Genomic DNA, 13180 nt, shown 5'->3' with positions numbered 1-13180 from the left:
TACGGGCGCAACACAAACGTGTCACGCTGATATATTGTGACAGGAAACACCACAAGAATGGGTTTTATCAAAAACAAGGACTGGGTGAACCTGGCAAGTTGCAAGTTGTGGGTAGCCAAAAGTTTATCCTTCCCCGGTTTTTACAATATGAATTCCACTTCATGTTTGTTCTGTTTGAACAGTAAATACATGCTGTCACTGGAAGGAGGTACCGTAGTTTTAAAACAAAGACAAAATTTTGCAATTGATTCAGAGCCAAAAGCCAGTGAGACATTTACTAAGGGTGTTTTTCTCTAGCTGAGTTGTTTGTTCCATATTAGCTGATTATTCTCTGAGCATTCATATATTTTGTATTTCTAGTAAGGAAGTAACCCTCATTTTCTTCTTTGGGAATGGAGTTGCAACTCAGTCTTGCTTCATCACAAATAAGCTATGAAGAGTTAGCAGTAAAAACTGAAGCAACTCCTTATATCTGCAAAATAGCGCTCACAATCTGGGTATTTCTGAAGGCTCAAATTCTCCCTTTTTCCTGTGGTTCTGTATCATTACAACTAGCATTTTGGAAATTGCTTTGGTCTGTATCATTACAACTATCATTTTGGAAATTGCTTTTCTTATCTTTACCTTTAAAAGACAGATTTATTTAGTTTAAAGGATCTCTTCGATGCAAAAAATTTTGTTTATATTAACAATTCCTTCCTTTAAGTCCCAAATCCAAACCTAATAACATCAGTTCACCTCTTCTTTCCAAATCAAATCAGAATTTCATGCCTTTTCTTTTCTAGAAGAGTATGAGATTAATTATTCTCTGGCATGTTATGCAGGGGATTTTTCAGTACCTTTGGTCAGTCTTCCTTTCTTCTCTTTATTGCTTACCATAGTTCATGTCTGTTAGTTTTCTCTTCATCACAGCTAAGGAATGGAAAAGCCCTGGTGATGCAGCACAGCTACAATCCCTGATAAGTTCTTTGTAATAAAACACAAACAGATGAGAGGTGGCTGTGTGAAATAAATGCAAAATACGGGTCTTTGTTAAAGCTCTGTGGGATAATACGAAGCTTCAAGAGGAATACTTTTTAAGAAACAAAAGAGCAAAAGTGCTGATAAAAATCGCCTCAGAGCTCTGTCAGTATGCTGATGCCCTGTGTGACTCATGGCAGCTGCAGAACACAGTTCTGATTTCATCTTTATATTAGGCTTTCTTGTATTCCTAATTATAAGCACATAAAGAAACTTGGGAAATAATGAGAATTCTTTTCCTTTTACGCTCATAGTGTTTATGCTGTCCTGGAGTGTTTATCCAAAGCAAACTTGTTTCCAAAGGATAATGACACTGGTACTCCTCTTTAGTGAAGCGGGCAAACCAAACAGCATCATTTTTGCTATGTTTCTACCACAAAAATAAGAATACAGGCATTCAAAGGAAAGTACCTGATTTCTCTGTTCAGCCACCCTGACTCCTTCCTTTTAGCTGTCGCTCTCTTATTTGGACTTAAGCTCTTTGATACCTCCCTTCAGCAATTAGTAATTGGAAAAATAACTATTAAATAGCTTGGAGTTTTGTTTTGTTTTGTGGGTTTTGGGGTTTTCTTTTCTTTTCTTTTCTTTTCTTTTCTTTTCTTTTCTTTTCTTTTCTTTTCTTTTCTTTTCTTTTCTTTTCTTTTCTTTTCTTTTCTTTTCTTTTCTTTTCTTTTCTTTTCTTTTCTTTTCTTTCCTTTTCTTTCCTTTTCTTTTCTTTTCTTTCCTTTTCTTTCCTTTTCTTTCCTTTTCTTTCCTTTCCTTTCCTTTCCTTTTCTTTTCTTTTCTTTTCTCTTCTTTTCTCTTCTTTTCTTTTCTCTTCTTTTCTCTTCTTTTCTTTTCTTTTCTTTTCTTTTCTTTTCTTTTCTTTTCTTTTCTTTTCTTTTCTTTTCTTTTCTTTTCTTTTCTTTTCTTTTCTTTTCTTTTCTTTTCTTTTCTTTTCTTTTCTTTTCTTTTCTTTTCTTTTCTTTTTTTTTCTCTTCTCTTCTCTTCTCTTCTCTTCTCTTCTCTTCTCTTCTCTTCTCTTCTCTTCTCTTCTCTTCTTTTCTTTTCTTTTCTTTTCTTTTTTTTTTTTTTTTTTACAGTTTGAAACTGTTTCCAGTCTTACTAGATTAAAATTTACTTTCCTGCCATCTGACTCATTTAAACTGCAAGACACATGCTCTTATCTTTACTCCCGCTAGTGTTTTCCGCTGGCATTACAACAGCATTTTTTCTGTACGCAGAATCAGACTTACTGCATAAAACAGTATAAAAAGACAGAAAGATCCCTCCTGCAGCTCCTTTCTGTTGATGTCCAGGTGCAGTGTTGCTCTCAAGCTCATGTAGCTCTCTTAGAAGTCTGACATCTAGCAAATCAAATTAGCAGGGCACCACCAGGCTCAGTCTCTTCCTCTGCCTGATGGGATGGAAACAGTCAGCTGCCTTTGATGCATCCCACCATGCCAAGCAGTACCTGGGAAGGCTGGAACAAGGTTTGCTAACTGCCCTATTTTAAAGATTTCCATTTGGTATAAAGAACCAAAGACTTGTTGGAAGATACAGGTGTTTTCTCTCAAGAGATTATCAAGGCAACTACCAATGTAAACAGCTTTTGCAGCTTTCTTTGTGCAATAAGCATTTATACAGTGTCAACAGTCTTTTCTAGGAGGAGACGAGCTTCATTTTTTGGTTAATCTCTTCTGAGATGGAAGACCCAACTGCAAATCCATTCGCTGCCTAAATAGTGTCAAGCTGAACTCATCACCTACCTCAGTATGTCTTATCCCATGTCTGAGGGACAAATATGGTGCTATTCATTCAGAAGGTGCCACCCTGTTTGAATTGTGACATTGAAACCACTGACCATATCATGATCATGATCATATTTTTTCCTATCAGCAATAGTCCACACAGTATGCTGGAAAGGCACAGTGAGCCTTGGAAGGAGGGGGAACAAAGTAAAGAGAAGTACTCTGGTCTTTGTTTTTCATTCTGATTTTTGCTTGTCTGCAAATGCAGCAGAAAACCTAGGGGTTTTCCTTTAATAAACATATGACCAAAGATGGAGCCAGGGAAGGCTGGGCCAAGTTCTTTCAGTGTACTTTTATGGGACGAGGGAGCTCAGTGCTCAGTCAGTGCCCCTGAAGGCAGTGTCTGCTGCTGCCACATCCACCCCATCCACCTCCTCCTTCTTGCCCTTTCCTTTTGACTCATGTGTCCCTGTGGCAGCAGAGGCACTGAAATACAGGAAATAATAGCATTACAGTTATGTAGTGTCTGCCGTGGAAAGGAAGTAAAAGCTATTTTAACTTATCTTTGTATAAGCTGGCACTGTAGAAATTCCACGCACAACAGAAGTAATGACTCATATTTAAAGTATCTCAGTTACAGTGTGATTTTATAAGGTGTGTATGCCCAAAGACCTAGACTTACAGTTACAAAGAAGCAAACAAACAAACAAACAAAGCAAAACGAAACAAGAGAAAAACCAACTCCTGTTTCAGAGCTACCATTCCCAAAACACTCAATAATTAGTTACATCCTCTGGAAGCAAAGCCCCTGCTTTATCCTGCCTGCAGCTTCTCTGGGTCTGTGGAGCTGTTAAAGTGGTTGCATTTTATGAGGCATTGCCTGTGATATTATTATCAGACTCTCCAGACATGATAGCAAGAGATAGCTGTCCTTATGTTGCTGTGGTATGTAGTCTGCCACCAAACTTTTCCATAACGTAACTGAAACTATCACAAGAAATAACTTAGATTTGGATGGTAAGTAAATGCACACAGCTCCTGTGCTGGGGAAGTAGTGAAAAGTGCCATTTTGTAGCAAGACATAAGGGTCTTAGCTTGTGTTTCTTTTATTGTTGCCAATGGCAGCTTCTTTTACCCAAAGAGAGTAAAATATGCTGCTAAGTGTTTGCAAAGCCCTGGAATGTGTGGTTTACAGCGGCATTAAGAACTGACCTATAATTACAAATAGACATGGCACTAGTAATCTATCTGGTAAGCTCTTGAAATGCTGACTATTTCATTCCTTCTGATAGACTCAATTTAGGTTGTACGCAGGCAGGCGAAGCAGAGGGTCATAGTTTCCCCTGTCTCCCCTTTGTTTATTTGGCAAGCAAAAAAGGCTTTTTTCAGAAACTATCTGGTTGTGAACAGCATCCTTTCCCTTCACAGCCTGCTAGATGTACTGGTTTGTGTGAACCTGAAATCTAGCCATCACCTATGACCATAGTTACCAGCCCTCAGTAGTGTTTAGAGAGCAAAACTGGATATTCTGTCTTCTGTGCCTTGCTGCTGTTGATATAAAATTAGAATATTTTATCAATTATCAATACTAGAATATTTGCAAGTCAAGTCAGATTAATTTCTGCATTTGACTGATCTGTGTCAAGAGAAGGAGGGACAGGTTATGTCCAACTGTTCTTTCCTGAGTATATTTAGAAAACGCTGTTTTCCATTGCAAACATTTACCCTCTTCCTTCAGCAATGACGTATCCTGAATCTGAACCCCTGACATTAAACTTTACAGCAATGGCAGGAAATTAAGCCAACAAGGCAACGCCGTGTGAAGAAATCATCATCTAAGAGTTTCATTTTCAAAAGTTCTATCAGAATTCTTATTGCCAGTCCTAAGTAATGAGGGAGATGACTTCAGGATGGCTGTTTTAGGAGGTACTGGCTGAATAAATCCCTATTAAGATTTTCAGTACTTTGTGTGCCATGGTTCTCATTATTCACAAAATGACATTCATCCAAACTCCAAGTCCTTCAGAATGCTTTTTCTTCGCTAAATATTTTGACAAGAAAAATAGTAACAGAAGTGCTTGATCTGCGACATTTAGAAGAGTGTTTTAATTCTTGTCTTCTACTGGGCTAAGATGCCATGATGAGGTATACTAAGAATAGCAGCTGGAAGTGGAAAATGCTCAACATTCTTACTAGAATGGAAGCTAGAAAGGTCTATCTTCTGGGCCCTACTGCTAAGGACTTGCTGAGACTTTGATTGAAAAGCAAGCATCATCTCAGGGTAAAGTACTACACATCTTCAGCTATCCAGAGTTACTGCCTTGCTGATTATCTATCTATATCTATACCTATTAAGATATAGATATCTGTATTTTAAGATCGATAGGTATAGATATCTGTATTTAAAAGCAGAAGGGGATGAAAGTTTCTTTCTAACCCTCTCATCGTATTAATACAAAAGACAGGGTGACAAAAAAGACACCAAAAAACAAAGACAATGTGGCAAAACTAAATAAACTGATCATGTATCTCAAAGGCTGGACTGTGTTGCATGTGTACAACTGTCTTTGGAGCTCAGCTCACAGGTAAGTTTTTGCCTGTACTATCTTACAAGTCATCTGATGTTGGGCACTGCTTGAACAATGAACACGTATTCAGGTGGGGTTTTTAATGGGAAATACACACCAGAAAAAGAGAGATGATTGTTTGTTACCGGTAAATATTGAAGATTGTTCAGCAGGAGCAGAAGAAAGGCAATATTCATCACTTCGGGTAGGAAAGGGGTTACACTACAATCTTGGAAGAAACCATTGCAGTCTCTAAACATTTTGGCTTACCATGCAGTACAAGTACTTGTGTTTGGTCTCTGTATGTTCAATCATAAGTTATTGCAGGAAAAAACGGATATATATATTTTTTTCCTTTATTTACATCAAAGTTTTCTTTTAAAACTAAGTGCATGCTGCAACACGAGCCAGTAAGCCCTGCCCTGCTCGTCAGACTGTGCTAGTCTCTTTGAATAAGAATCTCATATGATTAACTTTTCATGAATTAGACTTCAAGGATTATAACAGAAAAACACTGACTTATGAAAGTGTTCCTTCATGCATAAGGAGAAAGTTTTATCCAGCTTGATCCTATTATAGACTCTGCTAGCACAGCTTATACTCTTACTATGGCAGTGCTCCCTAATACTCGCATAACTAAAAGTCTGTCATTATTTCCCCAGCACTAATCTCTTTGAGCAGCACCCACCCCTTCCTTTATCTCTTCTAGACTTCACAAAATTATGTGCTTTAAACAATTTGCTTTGGCTAAACAAGGAGCTTATATATATATATATATATATATGCCTTTGTTGCATGAGTCCATAAGCTGCAATACATATACTGAAAATGGGTGTTAACATAAAGGCGTGTGAATAAAAACAGTGGTGAAGATGAACTTATTCCTTGCATTTAAGAGTTAAAGTTTCATAGAACAAAAGCCTATTTCCATTGAGTCTATATTTTTTTGTGTTATAGCATAATGACCTAACCAAATCTAAAAGAGAAACGAGGCCTAAGCCCTATGCTAAAATAAAGCACTGCATATGAAACTGTTTGTTTGTTTAGCAGAAATGAGAAGTTTGATACTTCAGGACTAATCTGCAGTCTGCAACTCAACAAACCCGTCCCTGCAAACATGGCTGTTTCTTCTGATTTTAAACTACGAGAACAGTTTAATTACAGTAGTATAGAATTACTAAAAATGCAGTATTTCTGGTATTAGCAGTTGTTACACTGAGTCACTCTAGAAGTTCTGAACTTTAAAGGACTGCCTCACAGGATATGCAGATGGAAAACACAGCTGAAATAGCAAACCAATTGACTTCCACAATACAGAACCATGGCGTGTTTCAAGTAAAATACTGACCACAGTGAGACCAGTGGAAGTTTCTTCTTTTTCTTTTTGGTAGAGACAAAATGACAGTATATATAAATACACAGGAGTCAGCAGCACTTTCACAACACATTTCGAACCCTGTGCATCCAGTCACAAAGAGACACAGCACACGGAAATGGTTTGATGTGGCGTGACTGATCCTCTTCTCTCCATCAGTGTGCCAATGGATGTAGTGACAGCAAATGTTCTGCTCCGAACAGCTGTGCCAAAAACAAGGAAGCAAACAACAGCTAACTCAAAGTTAATGGTTTCTCTTGAGAGGATCGATTAGTCCTCACATTACTGAAAGTGGAGCTGCATATTAACTTGCAACAAATAGAAAAGAATAGAAGCTTTTCATTGCTGTCAAAGTCTTCCATCATCTTCATGTGAAAACGTTGGAGGGCAGTGAAATAAAATTCTCTAACTGCAGATGAAGAGAACAGAAAGAAACATTACTTTTGCATACTCTTTCTTTCCTTAAAATCTTAAAAATGCAAGGTTTTCTGTAGCTAATTGTAACCATGACCTTAAATCTCCATTCACTTCATCATATGGGACAGTTTTTCCTCTGTATCAGGAGGTTCAAAATGTGTGTAATACTTTCAGTATTCCTGAGTACTTATTTTGGAAACTTAGTTTGGCTCAAACTTAGAGAGAAATGATGAAAAAGAATAGTGTTCTCCAAGAAACATACATATTTATCACAGAAGAATTTTATGTTAATTGCTACTGATTAAATAGCTAAAATAGCATGTTAGAAATTAAATTCATTCTGCTGCAGTTTGTTCACCAAATGCTTGATCTATTTCTCTTGCATTTCGTTTTAAAGCCAGTTTGCAGTGTGGGTGAAGATTCTGTTCATTTTCCTTATCACTGTGACACTGACCATTATAGAAAATGCAGGACACACAGAGGGTGTAAACATAGAAATTCAGCTCAAAAAGCACATAAATGCAAAGAAATAAAGTAGAAAAAGAGAGAAGATGAGTGATGAGTAAATCATGGCTATTCAGGAGAAACTGGATGGGATGAGTAAGTTTTCATTTCACTTGGGCAATAATTACCTGTGCAATTATAGAACGGGATTTTAATTCAGATGAATTATTTTTATTTTGTCTTACTTTATTTGGGTTTTCTTGTTAGTTTATTCCCGAAGATACTCTGACTGAGGTTCCTTGCTTTATTGTTTATTCCTCATTAGTGTTAAATATAGAACAGTGGCATAAACTGGGGAGAAAAAAAAAAATACAAAAGAAAGAAACAGAGCAAATGGATGGGATACATCCAGTTAGGGATATTTAATCTAAGGCAGCAGCTAGCCAAGAGAACACTTGGCAAGGAAGATAATAAAGCCTGAGATACACATATGGGTGCTGGGTCAGAATTACTTCATATTCAACCGTGTGAGATATTTTTGCTATATCCTCTGCATTGGCCCTCCATGTTCTTAAGAGTGACTTCAACTTGCCAGATATTAACCACAAACACCACACAGCTGGTAAAAAGAGGTCCAGGACACCCTGATTCTAACTTCTTGGTATGGGAACTATGGGTCAGACATGGAAAGTGCCCTCCTAAATTTGATGGTTGTAAACAGAGGTTCTAATGGCCAACGGTGGTCATTTTGGCCACTGTGACCATGCTTAAAATCTATGGTGACAGGAGGAAAACTACCACCAAAGCTTCAACCTTGGATAGGGGAGGAGCAAGGTTCATGCAGGGAAGTATTTGGAAAGGTACCCTGAGTAATTTCTTTTGAAGGCATTGGGGTCCTTTGGTGCTGATCACCTTTTAAGAAGCACCTCTCAAGAGCACAGGAACAGGTAATTTCAAAATGTTGGAAGTCAAGAATGTGGGGCAGAAGATTTTATGCAGACGGGATGTTTAATCTTCAGAGCTTCTGAGACTCCAAAATCCCCTGCCTTCCTTAACTGAGGTGGTTTCAAATGGAGATGCAGGGTCCTGGCACCAGTCAACATCATTTTTCTATTTTATCCTTAAAACACACAAATACTTTCCTAGCTAGTTCACAATTGCCTCCATAATCTCTCCAGTGTTTGAACAGTTGCTTAAACTTGCTTTTGCTGATATCATCCTTGAAGAAGTGCCCTCAACCTCTTACATTCACTTGTGAACTTGGCATTTATGTACTTCACCATTACTAGATAACCAAAAAGCAATAGCTAGCTGAAGTGTCTTGACTATTATGGCTGGCCAGGAGACAGCCTGTTTTGGCAGATGGAGATTTGGCTCCATCGATTAACTTGAGAGCCTTCGCGCTCCATTATTGCAGTCTACCATATCTATCCCAGAATAGTTTCCCACACAGTGAGCGATGTGACAGCCTTTTCTCTGTACAGTTTCTGATAGTACAGATACAGTACATCTGATCCAATAGTTTTTTCTCATTTAAACTCCAAATTCTCGCTGCGGATTCTCTGAGGCATTCAATTTCATCTTGGCAATCACACAAAGGGGTGTGTGGGGAGGAGGGCTGAATAGTTTGATCCTCGTGTTGGTCTCCTGCCAGCTGCCAAACAATTTAAAGCAATCAAAAAGCATTTCTAAACTACACCAGCTGCTAGCAGCTCTGGAGGAGACGTTTGCCAGGTTAGAGCATCCCAGTGCAGTCATGGCTCGATTTTGCAGTTTCCAGTTCTTGTACTGGGAGGTTAAATTGCATGCAGGACAATGGCTAGTTGTTAACATGAGAAGTCGTTCTTGGAAATCAGGAAATTGTCTCCTACCATCTGACAAGTTTCATGCCCATTTATGCTGTTCTTCAAAGAGAGCAGAAGAAGGAGAGGAGACAATTCCACATCTTGCTTTTTCAGGCTCTCAACAGGCGAAATATTCTGGAGTTGTCCTCATTACTCAAGACGCACCAAAATAACAACAAACATCCCGAACAATGGAGTTGTCACAAAGCATGGAGGCTGGTATCTCCATGGTGGCCCATGGGTGTGGAACATGCTGTGAAGAAAGATTAAAACAAATCTGTTCTCTTCTGCAGAAAAAAGTTGGAACCCGTTTCTTCGCCAGTTGAAATAACAATAATAGCTCGAGGGAAAAGACACAAAAGAAAGTGGAGGAGAAAAGGAAACTCATCTGCAGAAGAGAGAAAAACGCCTTGTAGTACACAGTATTCTGAAAGGACAAATAGAAATAAAATCTGAACACTGCGCAAGATGTATTATCATTGGCTACTATTATGAACCCTATTGACATATTGGGAGGAAGAAAATGAAAGATCAGAGCTGAAATCTCCATGGGTGGAAATCAACAACATTCTTCCCCGACTACAAAAAGCTATGCCAATTTAGAACAGCTGCTATTTGGACTGTGTTGGGTTTTGTTCTCCTTTTTTCTTTAATTTCTGGTTTTATTTTTATGATCGGGGATAGAGGATGGATTGACAATGTTGGCAGTGGATCTCATGGGACAAGCCTGCTGTTTTGAGTTTTCATAGCCTTTTGAATGCTTAATGCAATGCTAATTTGAATAACTAACAAAGTTTTCTTGGGCAAAAAAAAACCAACAAAACAGCCCTATTTGGTATATGAACAAATGCATGATGACTTCAAACGCTAATTACCAAATTGCGTTATTGCTGATTCATAACTGAATGTTTGAGTATTGGAAGGGAGAGAAGGTAAATTCTCACTGACTATATCAGGAGAATCCTCACTCTGCATTCAGAGGGAGTCATTATAGACTTCAGTTGAACTTCTGCTTTGAAAATATGTTTTCCTCCTCACAGAAAACGACTCATTGTCTCTTAATTAGCTTTCTGGTCTGTTTTACCACCAACACTTATCTGCTTGTCAAGGACACTTACAAAGAGTATCACAGTCCAACGCGTCTTTACAGTTGTGATTCTTTTAAAACTGAATTATTGCAAACAAATAGGAGTAAGTATTTCTTACTTACACTGACAGAGTGGTAGGCAATGAGCACTATTTCTTCATTTCAAAGTCTTTTAAATAGCTACATGCTAGCCTTCAGAGATGGCAAATAGCAGATAAATACTTAAATCAGAGATAGAAAAAACAGCGAAATAAAACATACCACAGACAAAGGAAAATGCCATCTGAAATGAGCTGCTTTCTTACTCTACATGAAGACAGACATTCCCTACAGCAGTCATCAGGTAGCCAGGTTAAGATTCACAAAATAATTCACTTTATCCACCAGGAATTTACAACACTGCTTAAATGTCTTTGATTTAACATGCTAATAACGGTAAGCAGAAAGCAGAATTCTCACGTGTTTTTCACATATTTATTTCAGATCTTCGGTCACATCGAAGCTCAAGCAGAAAGTTGGTTTTAGCACATTCTAGAGAATGTAGCTTCACTAAATAAATCATTTGAATTGGAATTTCTGGGGCTTGTTTAGCCTAGAAAAGTGAAGGTGCTGGGGAAACCTTACAGCAGTCTTCCATTACGTAAAGGGGACCTACAACAAAGATGGGGAGGGGCTCGTTATCACAGAGTGTAGTGAGAGGAAGAGGGAGAATGGCTTTAAACCAAAAGACAGTAGGTTTAGATTAGAGATAAGGAAGAAATTCTTTATAAACAGAGTGGTGAGGCTATGGCACAGGCTATGGCACTCTCTTCCTTTGAGGTACCCTAACATTTTCACGGCTACTCTTATCTACCATGGTGACAAATTCCTTTCGTATATATAGACAGATATGTAGGCATATGTGTACCTGTGTGTCTGAGGTTCAGCTGGACAAGAAAAACAAAAGCCAGTTCTTCAACTATTGAGAAACTCCTTGTCTCTGTGACTCTCAAGCTACTTTCACATGGATTAATTGCAGAACTCTTCCCTCCAGTAGGGATGTACCAGCCTCCGGTGTAGGCATTTGGACAACAACTGAATCAGAGGCTTTTGCATTATCATAATCATTGCATTTTGCAGCTGTAAAAAAAATCTTAGTCTATAGGACTTCTGTGAGTAGAATTCACTGGGAGCTCTTGCAAAACATGTTTGGCTGGAGAGATTCTGTTTAAGGCTCATACAAAACGTAGCGTTTGGTCTTAATCCAATTTAATGTGTTGCTCGGTCAGGATTTCCTCCAATGACTCATAATACCCCCACTGAATTTAAGAGGATATGTGTAAATCAGCATTAACCTCCATAACTTTTGACTTTTTATCTTTCCTCTCAATTGGCAGCATACTGCATCTACATGTCCTAATCACACAGTGAAATATCTCCTACTTTTCTTTCTTATTTTTCTTCTTAAATGAGGTCACAGCAGAGACTGAAGGTCACACACAGGGTGGGCATAAAGCAGAGTTTAATTCTGGACAGCCAGCTATATGAGTACTGCTGATATGGCTCTGTAGCCAAGCAGTCCCACATGTAAGCTCTAACACCATAAGATAATGCAGAAACCAATGGTTAAAACTGTACTGGAGATATATGTATGATAAAAAACAAAACCAAAACAAAACAAAAAAAAACACCTATAAGGCTGGAGAACTCTTTTCTTTCCTTTTCCTTACAGCAGGCAAAGATAAAACTAAAGTCGGTGTCAGAATGTGAAAACTCAAAGAGACAAATGAGGTCCTAGACAAAGCATACATAATTTAACATGGAAGCTAATTATCTATTATAATAATGTTGTAAGGAATATCGTGATGGAAGTTTGATCTCTGTCTGAAAAATGTTCTCCAATTCATCCCTGCATTAATGGGCTTTTATGCCAGAAGGCAGGGCAGCAGATTATCATAATCTTCTCCAACCCATGGAGCTGTAATGCCATGTACCAGCTTTCCAGCCATGTGTGGAGCTCTTCTGCACAATTCTTCTGGATCTGTGGGGTGTCTCCCTGTGAAATGATCTATCTCATTCACACAACAGAATGGATCAAGTCAGCAAGCAAGTTGACAGCAGTGAGCTCTGCTGTGGACTAACAGATGTGGTTCAGGCATCACAATGAGTACACAAACTCCTCTGTCAGGCTGTGAAAGTGGGTACTCGTTCTTGCTAAACCTCCATGCTGAAGTTGGAATTTTTCTCTTTTAAGGGAACATTTAAGTGCCACTGCAACTGCTTTGAATGACTATGATTCATCACGGGCCATCATCTGACCAACATAAGGCTATTTGCTGTTTCAGCAGATACGCTTACTCTGTAATTACTAGTTTTTGCTTAATACGATACTACTGGTGATATTCCTTTGTGGGGTCACCATCTGGAAGTCTGTAGGCTGCCTTTACTTATGAACTACTCTAAATATTCTTGCATGTTACCAACTGTTTAATTTACCATACAGCAGAACATTGATTCCCAGCTCTATTGCAGCAATGCACAGCACCTTCTGCTGCCTCCTGTCTATTCCTATCTCAGAACTGCTGCACATTTCCAAGCTCTTGCAGGGTATATCTCTGTAGGCTTCATACCTTGGATGAAAAATGGTTGTCTTCACAAGCAGCACTATTAACAGCACACCTCTACATCTGTCTCAACGTCACCACTTAGCTCAGGGT

The sequence above is a fragment of the Coturnix japonica genome, chromosome Z (genome assembly GCF_054131305.1).
Source record: "Coturnix japonica strain WE chromosome Z, WE-NBRP24, whole genome shotgun sequence".
NCBI classification, from domain to species: Eukaryota; Metazoa; Chordata; class Aves; order Galliformes; family Phasianidae; genus Coturnix; species Coturnix japonica.
The sequence above is the reverse complement of the archived record's forward strand: the minus strand, read 5'-3'. Positions refer to the sequence as shown.